This window comes from Zootermopsis nevadensis, unplaced genomic scaffold (assembly GCF_977971745.1).
Source record: "Zootermopsis nevadensis isolate Lab colony 2312 unplaced genomic scaffold, Znev_1.0 Znev_ptg000001l, whole genome shotgun sequence".
Taxonomy (NCBI): Eukaryota; Metazoa; Arthropoda; class Insecta; order Blattodea; family Termopsidae; genus Zootermopsis; species Zootermopsis nevadensis.
In genome coordinates, this window is record NW_028259133.1 from 5,091,903 (window position 1) to 5,105,922 (window position 14,020).

Below are 14,020 nucleotides of genomic sequence, written 5' to 3' on the forward strand. Positions count from 1 at the left end.
TTACCAACGTTTCGGAGGTCATACTGCCTCCATCATCAGGGCGATGAGTATGAGATTTCCGTCTTCTGGGTTGTTGTGCTGTGTAGTCTGGTCGATGTTTACCAACGTTTCGGAGGTCATACTGCCTCCGTCATCAGGGCGATGAGTCTGAAGATTTCTGTCTTCTGGGTTGTTGCGCTGTGTAGTCTGGTCGATGTTAACCAACGTTTTAGAGGTCACACTGCCTCCGTCATCAGGGCGATGAGTCTGAAGATTTCTGTCTTCTGGGTTGTTGCGCTGTGTAGTCTGGTTGATGTTAACCAACGTTTCAGAGGTCATACTGCCTCCATCATCAGGGCGATGAGTATGAGATTTCCGTCTTCTGGGTTGTTGTGCTGTGTAGTCTGGTCGATGTTAACCAACGTTTTAGAGGTCATACTGCCTCCGTCATCAGGGCGATGAGTCTGAAGATTTCTGTCTTCTGGGTTGTTGTGCTGTGTAGTCTGGTCGATGTTAACCAACGTTTCAGAGGTCATACTGCCTCCATCATCAGGGCGATGAGTATGAAGATTTCTGTCTTCTGGGTTGTTGCGCTGTGTAGTCTGGTTGATGTTAACCAACGTTTCAGAGGTCATACTGCCTCCATCATCAGGGCGATGAGTATGAGATTTCCGTCTTCTGGGTTGTTGTGCTGTGTAGTCTGGTCGATGTTAACCAACGTTTTAGAGGTCATACTGCCTCCGTCATCAGGGCGATGAGTCTGAAGATTTCTGTCTTCTGGGTTGAAGCGCAGTGTAGTCTGGTAGAAGTTTATAGACGTTTCAGAGGCCCTTCTTGCATCCATCATCAGGGCGATGGCCAGATTACACGGCGCAACAACCCAGAAGACAGCCATCTTCAGACTCACCGCCAATGATAACCTCAAATCCTTCAAAGTAGGAACTGTGACCCTTTCAGACCACATTTTTACAATTTGTAGCAAAATTTCTTCCGTTTTATGCAAGTTATAAAAGAAATGCAAACTAGTTCATAATAATAGTTGGATTTAAATAACTTAGCGTTGTTTAAGTCTTGTCCGTCTAATCACAATAAATTCTTATTAAATATTAAAATATTACAATAATTAACATTTAAAATATTTAAAATAATGATGTTCTTTATCGAAATATTCGATTTACATTAGACTATCATTTTTCACGACATGTTTCAGTTCCTAAAAGAACTATCTTCAGGTGTATATAATTATATAAAGATTCAAATCAATAATAACATAAATACAATTTCTTAAATACAATTTCTATATATTATTTTAGCGTACATTTTTATCAGATGTTTATCGGATATTAAACGATGTTCTTTTCCAGATTTTATTCCATTTTAATAACATATTCGATGTTGTTCTGTATATGTACATCATGCTCAATATGACTTTAGTGTGGGTGAACGTTTTTTGTTGTTTTTGTATCAGCCAGAAATGAAAGTTGTAGAGGAGTTGCATCTGTCTGGAAGTATTGCCGTGTTTGTTTAGCGTTATTAAATGGACCAAAAGAAGGCCGCAGTTGTATTTAAAATGGTCCGCAAAGGGTTATTAAGCAATTTTGAAAATGTTTTTTGCAATTTTGTCTCAGTAAAATCCATCCCCAAGGCACTGCTTCTGTCCGTCCATATTTTTTGTCTCGATACAACCAAAATGTGAAAGAGTGGAAATGTATACGCTACTCAATGAAGAACACATATTTTCCAAAATTGTTCTGGTACATCATCGGCATTCATTTTCATTGTTTTGCAATGAAACAAATTTTATAATGAAAATGTTAGATATATATTATTCATATGGTTAAACCTATATCATAACTGATTTAAATCATGAATTAGAACATGTTTATAAAATAAAAGCATCTCGTTTAAAATAATAAATGTACAAAATTATGGTTTAACGTCTTACCACCATTCATGTTATGTATGATCTTATATGGATATTATATATAATTCTAATTATCAATATATTTTACTATTGTTTTCAGTGACCGTTTTTTATGACGGCTGGGTATTGGCACTCAATCACTGAGATCGTGGTTTCGAATTCCACTCGAGGAATTGATGTGTCGGATCGTGCAACAAGAAACAGGACACATTTAAAGCCCCTTCTACAGAGCTGTCGATTTTAAATCGTATCCACACCTCATCGAAAATAAAAATGTGTTCACAAAACATACTGAAATTTTCTTCCATTGTTCAGAATTCTTTCACCAATCCTCTTGAGATGCTCTGAGAGACGCGTACAAATGTTTTCTCGGGTGATTCCAGGTTTCCACAGCGGCGAATATGAGGATGACTGTCTTGTGGTTTGTGCCGGGGGCGATGTACAAGTCGCTCCAGAGGAACAACGTCAACCCAAAATTTACTCATCTGCGAAAGTTTCGTCAGTTATACTGCCAGTGATGTGTTCATTATTAATTTTCAGTAGTTGTAAACTTCTTGAATCGTTTAAAATTCCATCTTCATCTGGTGTTATTACATACGAACGACGATCAGTAAAGTTAATAGGCGTATCCTTGGCGCTAACACAAGCATCCTTAGGGAGAATTCCACAAAGGAAGTTCGAAGATCAGTGACAATATATCCTTCGGAATAGCAGTTCATACACGACTGATCTTCAAAGGTAGACAATTTTTTTATTTGGGTAATGCACTATCCGTTCACAAGATGGTATACAAATATAGTAAAAGAATGAACGGATCAATGGTCAAGGCTTATTACAACTAAACCTCGTTGAATCCGTTTTTAGCCTGACGCAACTGGTTTCTTAACACACGTCGTGGCACAACTACGTGAGTCAATGTCCCCAAAGCCCATTCATCATGTTCCTCATATCCTTCTTGAAATCTACCTAGTAGTGGTGAAACTTGCTTCAGAGCGGATCTGAGCTCACGACAAAGAGTGTCCGGTGGTATCCACTTATTTTGTCTGCATTTAATCACATGTTTCAATTGATCTTTGGCACTTGCAGGAAGTTGCCTTTTACTAATCATATCCTGCATCTTCGTCAAACACAGACCGAGATCTTGTTTCTGGGTTTCCATTTCGCTGCCAATAAGTAACAGCAGAGAACACAAAAAGTTCCAAACATCTTCGTCTATTAAAGAAAAGAGTCTATTAATCACAACTCGCATAAAATGTACGGTCAATATCTGACATTTGAAAAGTTGCCCCAGAAACATTACAGTACCCATTTTATTAAATTTCACCCCATGTCTCAAGGGTAACCCTGACCTAGAAGCTGGGGACCAGAATCCAATGGCATCCATCTTCGTATACACCTCTTGGGATGCGTCGCTTCCATCCTTTGAGAAACAAGTTTGAAATTCTTGTTGGCTATGTTCCACCAGTAATTCCTTGAAACAGATACATTTACTTCCAACAGAAATTACCTTGAACGCTGACAACTGCTGACATAGTTTTGCGTATGTGACACCTTCCTCCATGTTACTTACACCTTTTTCAAAAACAACTTTCACTAATGCGTTCATTTTATCTTCATTGTTAATGGACAGCGATTTCAGTTCGTGTACGGTAATATTTAATTTTTCTGACTTGAGCTGGTTTAAAACAACTCTGATTCTGTCTCTTAGCACAAAGTTATTAGAATCTTCGTTTGAAATTGTAACCGATGGTACCTGATCGGTTGCCTTCCGTGTTTCTTTCTGTCCTTTGTATTTACTTCGATTACTCATTCTGAATTCATCTGTAAAACACGTAATGAAGTTTTAAAGTCTTCTTCTACGAAGCTTTCAAACGTTTGACGCACTGCATGCAACTGACGTCTGTCAGCTGACTACACTTCGGGGACTTCCCCAACTCTCTCAATGCAACACGATATGAGTAATGCGCGCGCAGACATGGACGTTTTACCGCGGAAAGTTTTAACTAAACGATACGTGCTTTCAGTGGCACTATTTTATTGTGCATTAGAACTTACTGATAAGATCAGAAAGGCATGGTATTGTTGTATTGATAATTCATTTTAGATATGAGAGAAGAATAGGCTATGCGATTACACGAAGATCTTTCAGCATTGGTAACACGGCCTGTCACTTGCTGTATTGTCTGATCTGACGACAGCGTTGTAAAAAAAACTGAAAAAAATTAAACGATAGGAGACAAAATTTGCTCTTTCTAATAGGCCTATATTTGATTACGATGTTCAGTGACTGGAATTTCTACACACGTATCCGAACATTTCATGGCATGTTACTCTGTAATTAGTCTTTTTAAATGTGGTATAAAAGATCAACGCCTTTAATTTAAGATCATTTATTCTTTTTAATTCATGTCTTTCCAGCTTCTCTTAAAAAAGGGTTCACTGCAATGGAAATGAACGAACACGAAATAAAGAGGAGACGAGGTGCGTGTGATAAAGTTAATAAGCGAAAATTAGGAAAAGAAGTTTTTCTCGGAGGCGTCATTTAACAGGGCACTGTAAGAGTAGCAATGCGTGCAACTCACCACACTCCACCGGTTTGCTCGTGCGTCGTAAGTTTCGAACAAATCTGTCGGCCTATCGTCACGAAGCCCACCATTAGCAAAAAGAATGCCCTGTGGGATTCGCGGGTAGGCAATCCTTGGTGTCACGAATTCTTGGATGTAGAACGAAGCTTAATTTCTGCATTTTCGGATAACTGTTGTACCTATGTTGTCAATCAGCTGAAGATTATCATGCTAATGATATTTTATTCGAAATCAGGGATGTAAGAATTACGATTTAGTATAAGAGGCAGTACGAGAAAAATTGTAAAACGTTATAAATAATAGTGCATTTTTTTCACTTTTTGACTTTCAAAATCGGCGTTATTCTGAATCGGCGCAAATCGAGCGCTACCTGTATTTGCCTGTAAACACTGAGGGAAACTCCGAAAATCTGCAGTCAGAATAGTCAGCCCCCAGGCTGAGATTGGAACCTGAGACCTCCCTTCCATGAGTGTTGATCAAGCTTGACTACCATTTAGTAAATTCAGAGATAAATGTTGCAGATTTTTTATTAAGTGCTGAGCATGTTATCTCACTGTGGCACATTTGAGTTTTATTTGGGAGGTATTTGGTTCAATTCTCAGTCTGGATATTTACAAACTTTACAATGGTTTGTCATAACTTTATTTGTTCTTTCATTCAAATGCCAGAACAGTATCATGAAGTTAGTCACACTTTCATGTCTGTGTGATTCAACTGTTCTTTAAAAACTCATTCAATTCTGCATGACTTTTATTTATTTAGTGTTCTGTCGGCCGACAGGTCCATATGAACAGGATCCATCCATCCTTTTCTCGGACTGGGACCTTTTCATATACGTTCTTGGCAGATGATCCAGAAGTGGTTTGCCATTGCCTTCTTCTGTGTGTGAATGGAGTAATTGTTGGGATGCCACGGAGAAACCGGGGAAGCCCCCGGAGGAAAACTCCGTGTTGCCTATACCACGGCATTGCCCAACACAAGTTATAAATTCGGGCACCGCCGGGAATCGAACCCAAGACCCCAGGATTACAAGGCCAGCGTTTTAACCGCTAGACCACCGTGGCGGTTTCTGCATGACTATGTGATATTAATTCATCATCAATCATGTGTTGTTTGTGAAACAGTTCAACATAAAATATTGTTATCCCATACCTCCAGAACAGTCTGACTTTGATTAAATTTTATATAGGAGGTTCTTGCACAGATTTGTTACACAATCTCAAAAGTTTGCATTCATGAATAGAGAATCTAGAAGAAATACCCTAGCAAGTGCGCTGGAATTGTTACGATTTACAAACATCCGTACTTGTTGTCTTTCATAAACTTTCTCCATCTTACACAGTGAAACTGCCTCTGAAAAATTGTAAATCTGTGCCTGATTTAATTCCAGCAAAACTACTCCAAGCAGGCATAGGACATTGCATTCCGAGATTATTCCAGTTTATAAAAACTGGCTGCAGTAACTTCTAAGGAATATCTCTTTCGTTATTGACATTTTCTGGTGGTGGTCTAGCGGTTAGAACGCTGGCCTTGTAATCCTGGGGTCTCGGGTTTGATTCCCGGCGGTGCCCGAATTTATAACTTGTGTGGGCAAGGCCGTGGTCTAGGCAACACGGAGATTTCCTCCGGGGGCTTCCCCGGTTTCTCCGTGGCATCCCAACAATTACTCCATTCACACACAGAAGAAGGCAATGGCAAACCACTTCTGGATCATCTGCCAAGAACGTATATGAACAGGTAACAGTCCCAGTCCGAGAAAAGGATGGAAGGATCCTGTTCATATGGACCTGTCGTCAGACAGAACACTAAATAAAAATAAATAAATAATGTTCTAAGACCATCCCATTGGTACCTATTTTTAGCCAGATGAATTCAACTTAATTACACCTATATCTTATGATGCATTGTAATATTTCTTCTCACCTGTGTGTAGGTAGATTCGATTATAATAGGTCATCTATTAACCAGTTCTGCATTTGACAGACACTGGTGAAAAAAAGGGAATGGATTCCTAGAAAGACCATAATCATTACTGTAAATTACCGAGAAGTCAAACTCTGATCTACGATCAGTATGTGGGTGAGGAGGAAAATAGGTTAGTCATTCTGATATATTCCAGTTTAAAATATGTTGTTTAAATCAATGATGTGTCTTTTGTAAAGTCCAGCACTGTGTTACTGTGCGGTCAAAATTCCATGTTTTTGACAAAGTCTGTACATGCCCCCTTTCACCACTATTAGGAGTCAGACTGCAATCAGCAACTCAACTCCTTAATAAATATCAGTAAAAGTACAGTAATACATTTTTTAAGTTGGATTCAGAATACGAAACAAATATGTATGGTTAAAATGTGTGGGCATGAGTCTGGAGTTTATATAGGTAAACATGTGATGCCAGTTCACAAACAAAGTTATTTCTTAGTAGGATTTGAGGTTTTCACACCAGTAAGTCTGAAGTTGCCTGTCTTCTAGTAAGTTGCGCCACGTAGTCTTGTAGAAATTTACCAACATTTGAGAGGTCCTTGCTGCCTCATCATCACCCATTGCCCTGATGATGGAGGCAGTGAGGACCTCTGAAACATCGGTAAACTTCTACTGGACTACACAGCGTAACAATCCAAATGACAGCCATCTTCAAGGTTATGTCTTGTTCAAATTGCTTTGGGTATGTTACAGATTAGACATTCTAGACCACCATTCCCACCATGAAGTACTTAAATGTACTGTGACTTTTTTTAGTCTGTGGAGTACCTGTATAGTTAACACAAATATTAAAATAAAATGTGAAGTACTTAGTTTGATTGTTAGGATTTATTAACAGCAGGATTACGAGAATGTTTACAACCTTAATTACAACACAGAGAAAACATATTTTTTATACATATTAACAATAACAATGCACATATTTACAGATTAAGATATTTATTAAGTGTATAAATTTATATTAAATCAATCACTGCAAATCTTCTGTTCATTAAGAGAAACTAAATTATGACTGAAAGCAAATTCTCTCAGCAGCTAATCTGCTATCGCCAAAGAATGACGTCATCAAACAATGTTACGCCATTTGTTTCCTCGGCATTGTTGTGTTGGTATACCAACACAACAATGCCGAGTAAACAAATAATGCTTCACAACGACGAGATCATCAACTACCAAGACGGTTGCATGATCACTGCTCCAGAAGCAGCACATCTTATTCTTTAAAATGAAGATTTGACTGGCAATTGGCCTCTGAACAGCGACGTAAAGAACTAAAACATCAGAACTGTTCAAGAAATGAAGAAAAGTAAAAGAAGACGTTATCAACTATTTGAAGTACCAGCACCAACAAGGTAAACTGATACTAATAATACTACTCACTCAAGTCATACTACTCATTCGATATATTACGATTACGAAAAATATTACTAAAACTGACTTTATGAATGATTTTAAGACGAAGATTTGCAAGGGTGGAGTTGGACGTAGAAAGTTTACTGACCAAGAACAGTTGGCCTCTGAACAGCGACGTAAGGAACTAAAATATCAGACTTATTTAACAAATAAAGAAAAGCGAAAGAAGACCATATTAAGAACACACGTAGAAAAACTTATTCAACAAAAACAGAAGAACCAAAAACAAAAACAAAAAACAACACGCTGAAAAAAGAAGTATTAAATTTCAACAGAACCCGATAGACGAAAAACGCGAAATTATCGAAAAAGAACGACTCTAGAGAAAGCGCTCCGAAAGGAGAGCGTTTCTCTAGTAAAACATAAATGATGCATCTTATTTAACAGCTACACTTTAAAAATGTATGCTGGTGTTCTGAAATTTGAGGTGGGCTCTTCAGAAACCACCTCGGAGACGAAGAACCGAATGCAGGGTTGATTATTTCTGGATGTTGTAATCTGATAAAGTGCGGCCATCCTCCAATTGCTTGCCAGCAAAGACAAGTCGCTACTGGTCAGGGGGGATATCTTCCTTTTCCTAGAGCTTTGCCTTTACTTTCTCAACGGTATCAGCTTGCTCTACCTCCAGAGTGATGGTCTTCCCTGTCAGGGTCTTCACAAAAATCTGCACGCCTCCACGCAGACGCAGTACCAAGTGGAGAGTGGATTCTATATACAAAACAAAACATGTCACTCAAATCCAGATGTGATATTCCATAAGTATAACAGATTATAAATGCTTTCACAAAGATACTTCAACAAACAGCTTTCATACAAGTGAAAGACCTCCCAATCATAAAACATTTTAGAAAGATGTGAAGCAGAACATTTGGAACAAAGCAAGAACAATAATTATAAGGGTTTGGTCTACTTCCTTTGAATTTCCTATTCTGTCTTGGGGGGGGGGTGCGAGATCACTAATAGTATGCATTCATTTAAAGATAAATGTCACATCACTTGTACGCGTCTCTCAGAACATGGTCAAGACGATTGGTGAAAGAATTCGGAACAATGGAAGAAAATTTCAGTATGTTTTGTGAACACATTTCTATTTTCGGTGAGGTATGGATACGATTTAAAACCGACAGCTCTGTAGAAAGGATTTAAATGTGTCCTGTTTCTTGTTGCACGACCGACACATCAATTCTGGAGTGGAATTCCAAACCACGATCCCAGTCATTGAGTGCCAATTCCACATCACGAACTGTTACAGCTTTATTATATCTTATTTTATTAATACCATTTTCATTAATACCTTCTTCATGCAGAGCAATACTAAATTCATTACATTAACAGAAAAAGAATCATTACATTATAAGTGTTAGTACTGGAATCTTAATGTACTGGACTGGATACTAAGAACGACCCGTTCTTCAAGTGCCTGAGCATTGTGGGTCCCATCTTTTCGTTGGCTTGATCTATAGACATTCGGTAGGACTCCTTGAACGAGGGATCGGCCCGTCGCAAGGCCTCTACCTCTACAGACATCCATGGCTTGAGTGGGATTCGAACCCACGGTCCCAGCGACCAAGCGGCACAAGGCCCACGCCTCAGACCGCGCGGCCACTGCGGAATACAGTAGTGTCATCAGTGGCTAAAGCAGTCTTCCTCAATTGGACCGTGCACCCTGCATGCCTTAGGGGTCTGCAAGTTAAACAGACTCTGCTATTTTATTTTCTGATGTAGTGCTGCTTCCACACTGGAATAAAAAGGAATTACAAAAAAAATCCATACAAATTTTAGTAGTATAAATTATAATTAATCAAAATATATGACAATGTTTGTGAGGGGGTCCATGATACCAAATTGGTTGGTGAGGGGACGGGTGGATTTAGATTACCAGAAAGGCTGATAAGCACTGTGCTAAATGATTAAAACCAGTGAATACAGCAGAGGACCAGTGGATAGGGTGGTCTCTAAGTAAAATGATGTCATGTAAATTATATAAAAATTAATGTCTATAATATCGATGTCTATGACGGAATGCAGATGGAAACAAGCAGCCAAGTAACAAAGTTGAAGAAACATCATTTCTTCAGAAATGTAAAATGCAATGCAAAGGGGTAAAGAAAATTCCCTGAAATTTGAAACTGGTACTAAAATAATTCATGCCTGCACATTTTGACACAAGTAGTGAGAGTGGGGAATATTAGGTTTACTGCACAGAAAGTCTCATTTCTGCATGCCCTTTAGTTCACTTGTGGTGGGGGTCCACAAACCTGCATCTCTCGGTAGATCATGTCTTTTATATTTCTGCTTCCTGTTCTTGGCGCAGGTGACAAGAGTGGGAAAATTCTAGGTAAACTGCAGAAGCTCATTTTCACAAGAACATTTACTCAGCTGTGGTAGCAGACAAAAGTCATGTGTATCACAAGAATTATGGATTTAATTCTTTCGAAGATGTCCCAGTGAAAAAATCGCAATGAACAATGTTATAATTTGTATCACCACTACTCACTCTATGTGCAGGATATTGCATACTAAGTTCGTCAAAGAGTAGCCCATTTTCTTAATGGAAACTGAAGGTTCATTAGCATGTTCACAAAAGCCTGACACTGGACGCTATCCTGAGTTAGCTGCACCCAGTTTCCTCCGTCGATTCCTATCTCTGCAAGGTCCACCTTAATGTAATCCTTCCACATACACCTTGGTCTTTCCAGCGGTTTCCTCCCTTCAGGCCTCAAAACCATTCCTTGTAAAGACAAATCCCACCTTATCATCTTCGATTTAGAAGATTTTTTGTCTTCTGGGTTCTTGCGCTGTGTAGTCTGGTTGATGTTAGCCAACGTTTCAGACTACACAGTGCAACAACCCAGAAGACAGAAATCTCATACTCATCGCCCTGATTATGGAGACAGTATGACCTCTGAAACATTGGTTAACATCGACCAGACTACATAGCGCAAGAACCCAGAAGACAGAAATCTTCATACTCTGATGACGGAGCCAGTATGACCTCTGAAACGTCGGTAAACATCTACCAGACTACACAGCGCAACAACCCAGAAGACAGAAATCTTCATACTCATCGCTATGATGATGGAGGCAGTATGACCTCTGAAACGTTGGTAAACATCGACCAGACTACACAGCGCAAGAACCCAGAAGACAGAAATCTTCATACTCTGATGATGGAGGCAGTATGACCTCTGAAACGTTGGTAAACATCGATCAGACTACACAGCGCTACAACCCAGAAGACAGAAATCTTTATACTCATCGCACTGATGACGGAGGCAGTATGACCTCTGAAACGTTGGTTAACATCGACCAGACTACACAGCGCAACAACCCAGAAGACAGAAATCTTCATACTCATCGCACTGATGACGGAGGCAGTATGACCTCTGAAACGTTGGTTAACATCGACCAGACTACACAGCGCAACAACCCAGAAGACAGAAATCTTCATACTCTGATGACGGGAGCAGTATGACCTCTGAAACGTTCGTAAACATCGACCAGACTACACAGCGCAACAACCCAGAAGACAGAAATCTTCATACTCATCGCCCTGATGAAGGAGGCAGTATGACCTCTGAAACGTTGGTTAACATCGACCAGACTACACAGCGCAACAACCCAGAAGACAGAAATCTTCATACTCTGATGACGGAGGCAGTATGACCTCTGAAACGTTGGTTAACATCGACCAGACTACAAAGCGCAACAACTCAGAAGACAGAAATCTTCATACTCATCGCCCTGATGACGGAGGCAGTATGACCTCTGAAACGTTGGTTAACATCGACTAGACTACACAGCGCAACAACCCAGAAGACAGAAATCTTCATACTAACCGCTGTGAGAACCTCAAGTCTTACATCTTTGATTTAATTGCTCAAACAATATTACATGAGGAATACAGGCCATGAAGCTCATCATTACGAAATTTTCTCCAAGATGTCTACCTGCCTTTTAGGTCCAAATGTCTTTCTCAAAGACCCTTAATCTATGTTCCACCCTCAAAGTGAAATACCATACAGCACAATTGGCAGCAAAATTGTCTTCTTTTGACTAAGCAAATAAACCGTAAACAGCGCGATGCTACGTTTTAAATTTTATTTATGGTCTTTGCAATCCACTTCTGACATTTCACACGTGTAATACTCAACTTTGTCGTTAACACTTTCGACTGATTTTCCATGCCGGGCCATCCTTACTGCGGGACAGCCGCACTAGGTCCCACACATCGTCAATAAAATAGGGTAAAGTCGGGTGTGGCCTCCCAGCGGTAAAGACGTCCCAGTTTCCATATATCAGAGCCCATGCGCGGGAGAAGCCATTGGGGTTCATTATGGCATTCAGTGTGTTGCTGTTGTCTGGAGGAAGTAGTTGAGCGTATTTCAAGCAGAATACAGTCTTATATTTGTTACCTGCCATTGCCGAGGGTGAAAATTTTTCCTTTCGTGGGGTCTTAGTTAGTAAAAGCGAAGGCAACTTACATAATTATTTTTATGTGTTTCTTGCCGAGTCACGTGATATGAACTGGGACTTCCCCCCTGACACTTCTGGTGAGATGCCCCACATTATTGCGGGTGAGTTGCCATGCACCTCTCTCTGTGTTAACTGTGTAGGAACTTGCCTGGAGGTCACGTCAGTCTGCCTCCTTCGTTACCTAGTAGTCACCATACATTCATAGCTGCTTCGACTTGGATGATGTCCAATGGACAGCGAAAAATAACCAGAATGCAATTTCGACAACTTCTCGCTAAAGCTTGGGGAAGATCAGAACCACTGGTAACGGCGTATCAGGGTTTAAAGCCACAGCAATACATCTATTTGACCCGTCACTATCCCGGAACATGTATTTTCCATGCCTGAAATACATGTTAGTAATGAAGAAGGCCAACTTCAGTCCGAAACAGACTCCCCCCATATAAATTCGACTTCAGGCGACCAAGCGGAGCTAGAAAGCAATGAAGTGAATGAAAATGTAAACACAACACGTAAAATCCTTCTGGAGATTTCTCAAATACCTGAAATTCCTCAGAGGAAGGATTCCAAGCGGAAGCAGTCACCTACTGTTTTAACATCAGAGGAATATTTGCCAAAAACACGTCTGAAGTTCATTAAAAAAGGAACGCCGAATAATAGGGGAAAACCAAGGGACGTGCTTATAAAAATAAATCAAGAAAACCTGAGACGGAATCAGAAGCCATGAATGAGATGTGCAGCGAATGTAAAGAACTCTTTGCTACAGCAAAGCAGAATTGTGACTGGATTAAGTGTGTGGACTGTAACAAATGGCTCCACGAGCTGTGCGCTACGCATGATGGCCGTTGCAATTCTTGCGACAAACAATTTATTCTAAATAATGAAAAAAAATGAGTGAGGCTACTCACCCTCCCTCAGTGGGGCATCTCAAACCCCTCTCGGGAGAGATGACCAAAAAAGGACATTCTAAAAAATAAAATAAATAGTGTTAATATCCTCAAATGACGGTTTATTGTATTTATTTTACCGAATTCACCATTTTAGTCGTTATCATAATCCTGTGTTGAAAAACAGAAATTGAGCTTCTGGATTTCGATAATAATTCTTTTCAAAATGTGGGGCATCTCATCCGAGTTTACCCTATAACTCAAACGGAGGAAGGCCCGCCATCCACAAATCATTGAGGTCTTCATCTGACGTAAACCCCTACCTCCAATTCGCAGACCGACCTCTGGGTCCAAATTCCAGACAATCCTCTTCATGAAGGACAAGTTGCCTCACGCGATACCTCTCATCAGCAAGAACAGTCCCTACTTTGAATTGGCAAGGCTTCCGCCGAGACAAAACCCTCGTCTTGGCTATTAGGCTCTGTTTACCATTTCCAGCAATGCGTTCCTTACGCAAGAATGCTCAATGGATTGGGCTCAACAGAGTTGGACTCTTACCTGCAGACGGAAAAAGACTCCAGTCTCCAAGACTCAATTTTTAATGGTTTTTGGTCTTTGACTATGCATTAGGTCCCAAAAAGAGTTTGCTTCAACATCTTAAGAGAGACTCGAACCAAGGACAGTATTCGGGTCTGTGACCTTAGATCCTGTAATTTCCTCTCCGAAAAGAAAGAATTTTGCCTTGGCGTCGTTCTCTTTTCGCGGTTGCTTTCC

The 14,020-nt window shown here is 40.0% G+C and overlaps 1 protein-coding gene across 2 annotated transcripts in view; it reads right to left on the minus strand.

The window, feature by feature from the left end:
* Positions 1-7,670: 7,670 nt before the first annotated feature.
* NimA (Nimrod A) overlaps positions 7,671-14,020 on the minus strand; it is a 126,181-nt gene continuing 119,831 nt past the window's right edge. For both annotated transcript variants that reach the window (XR_015536938.1, XR_015536946.1), the window contains one exon: positions 7,671-8,591. The gene's annotated coding sequence lies outside the window, so the exon portion shown is untranslated. The remainder of the gene's footprint in view (positions 8,592-14,020) is intronic.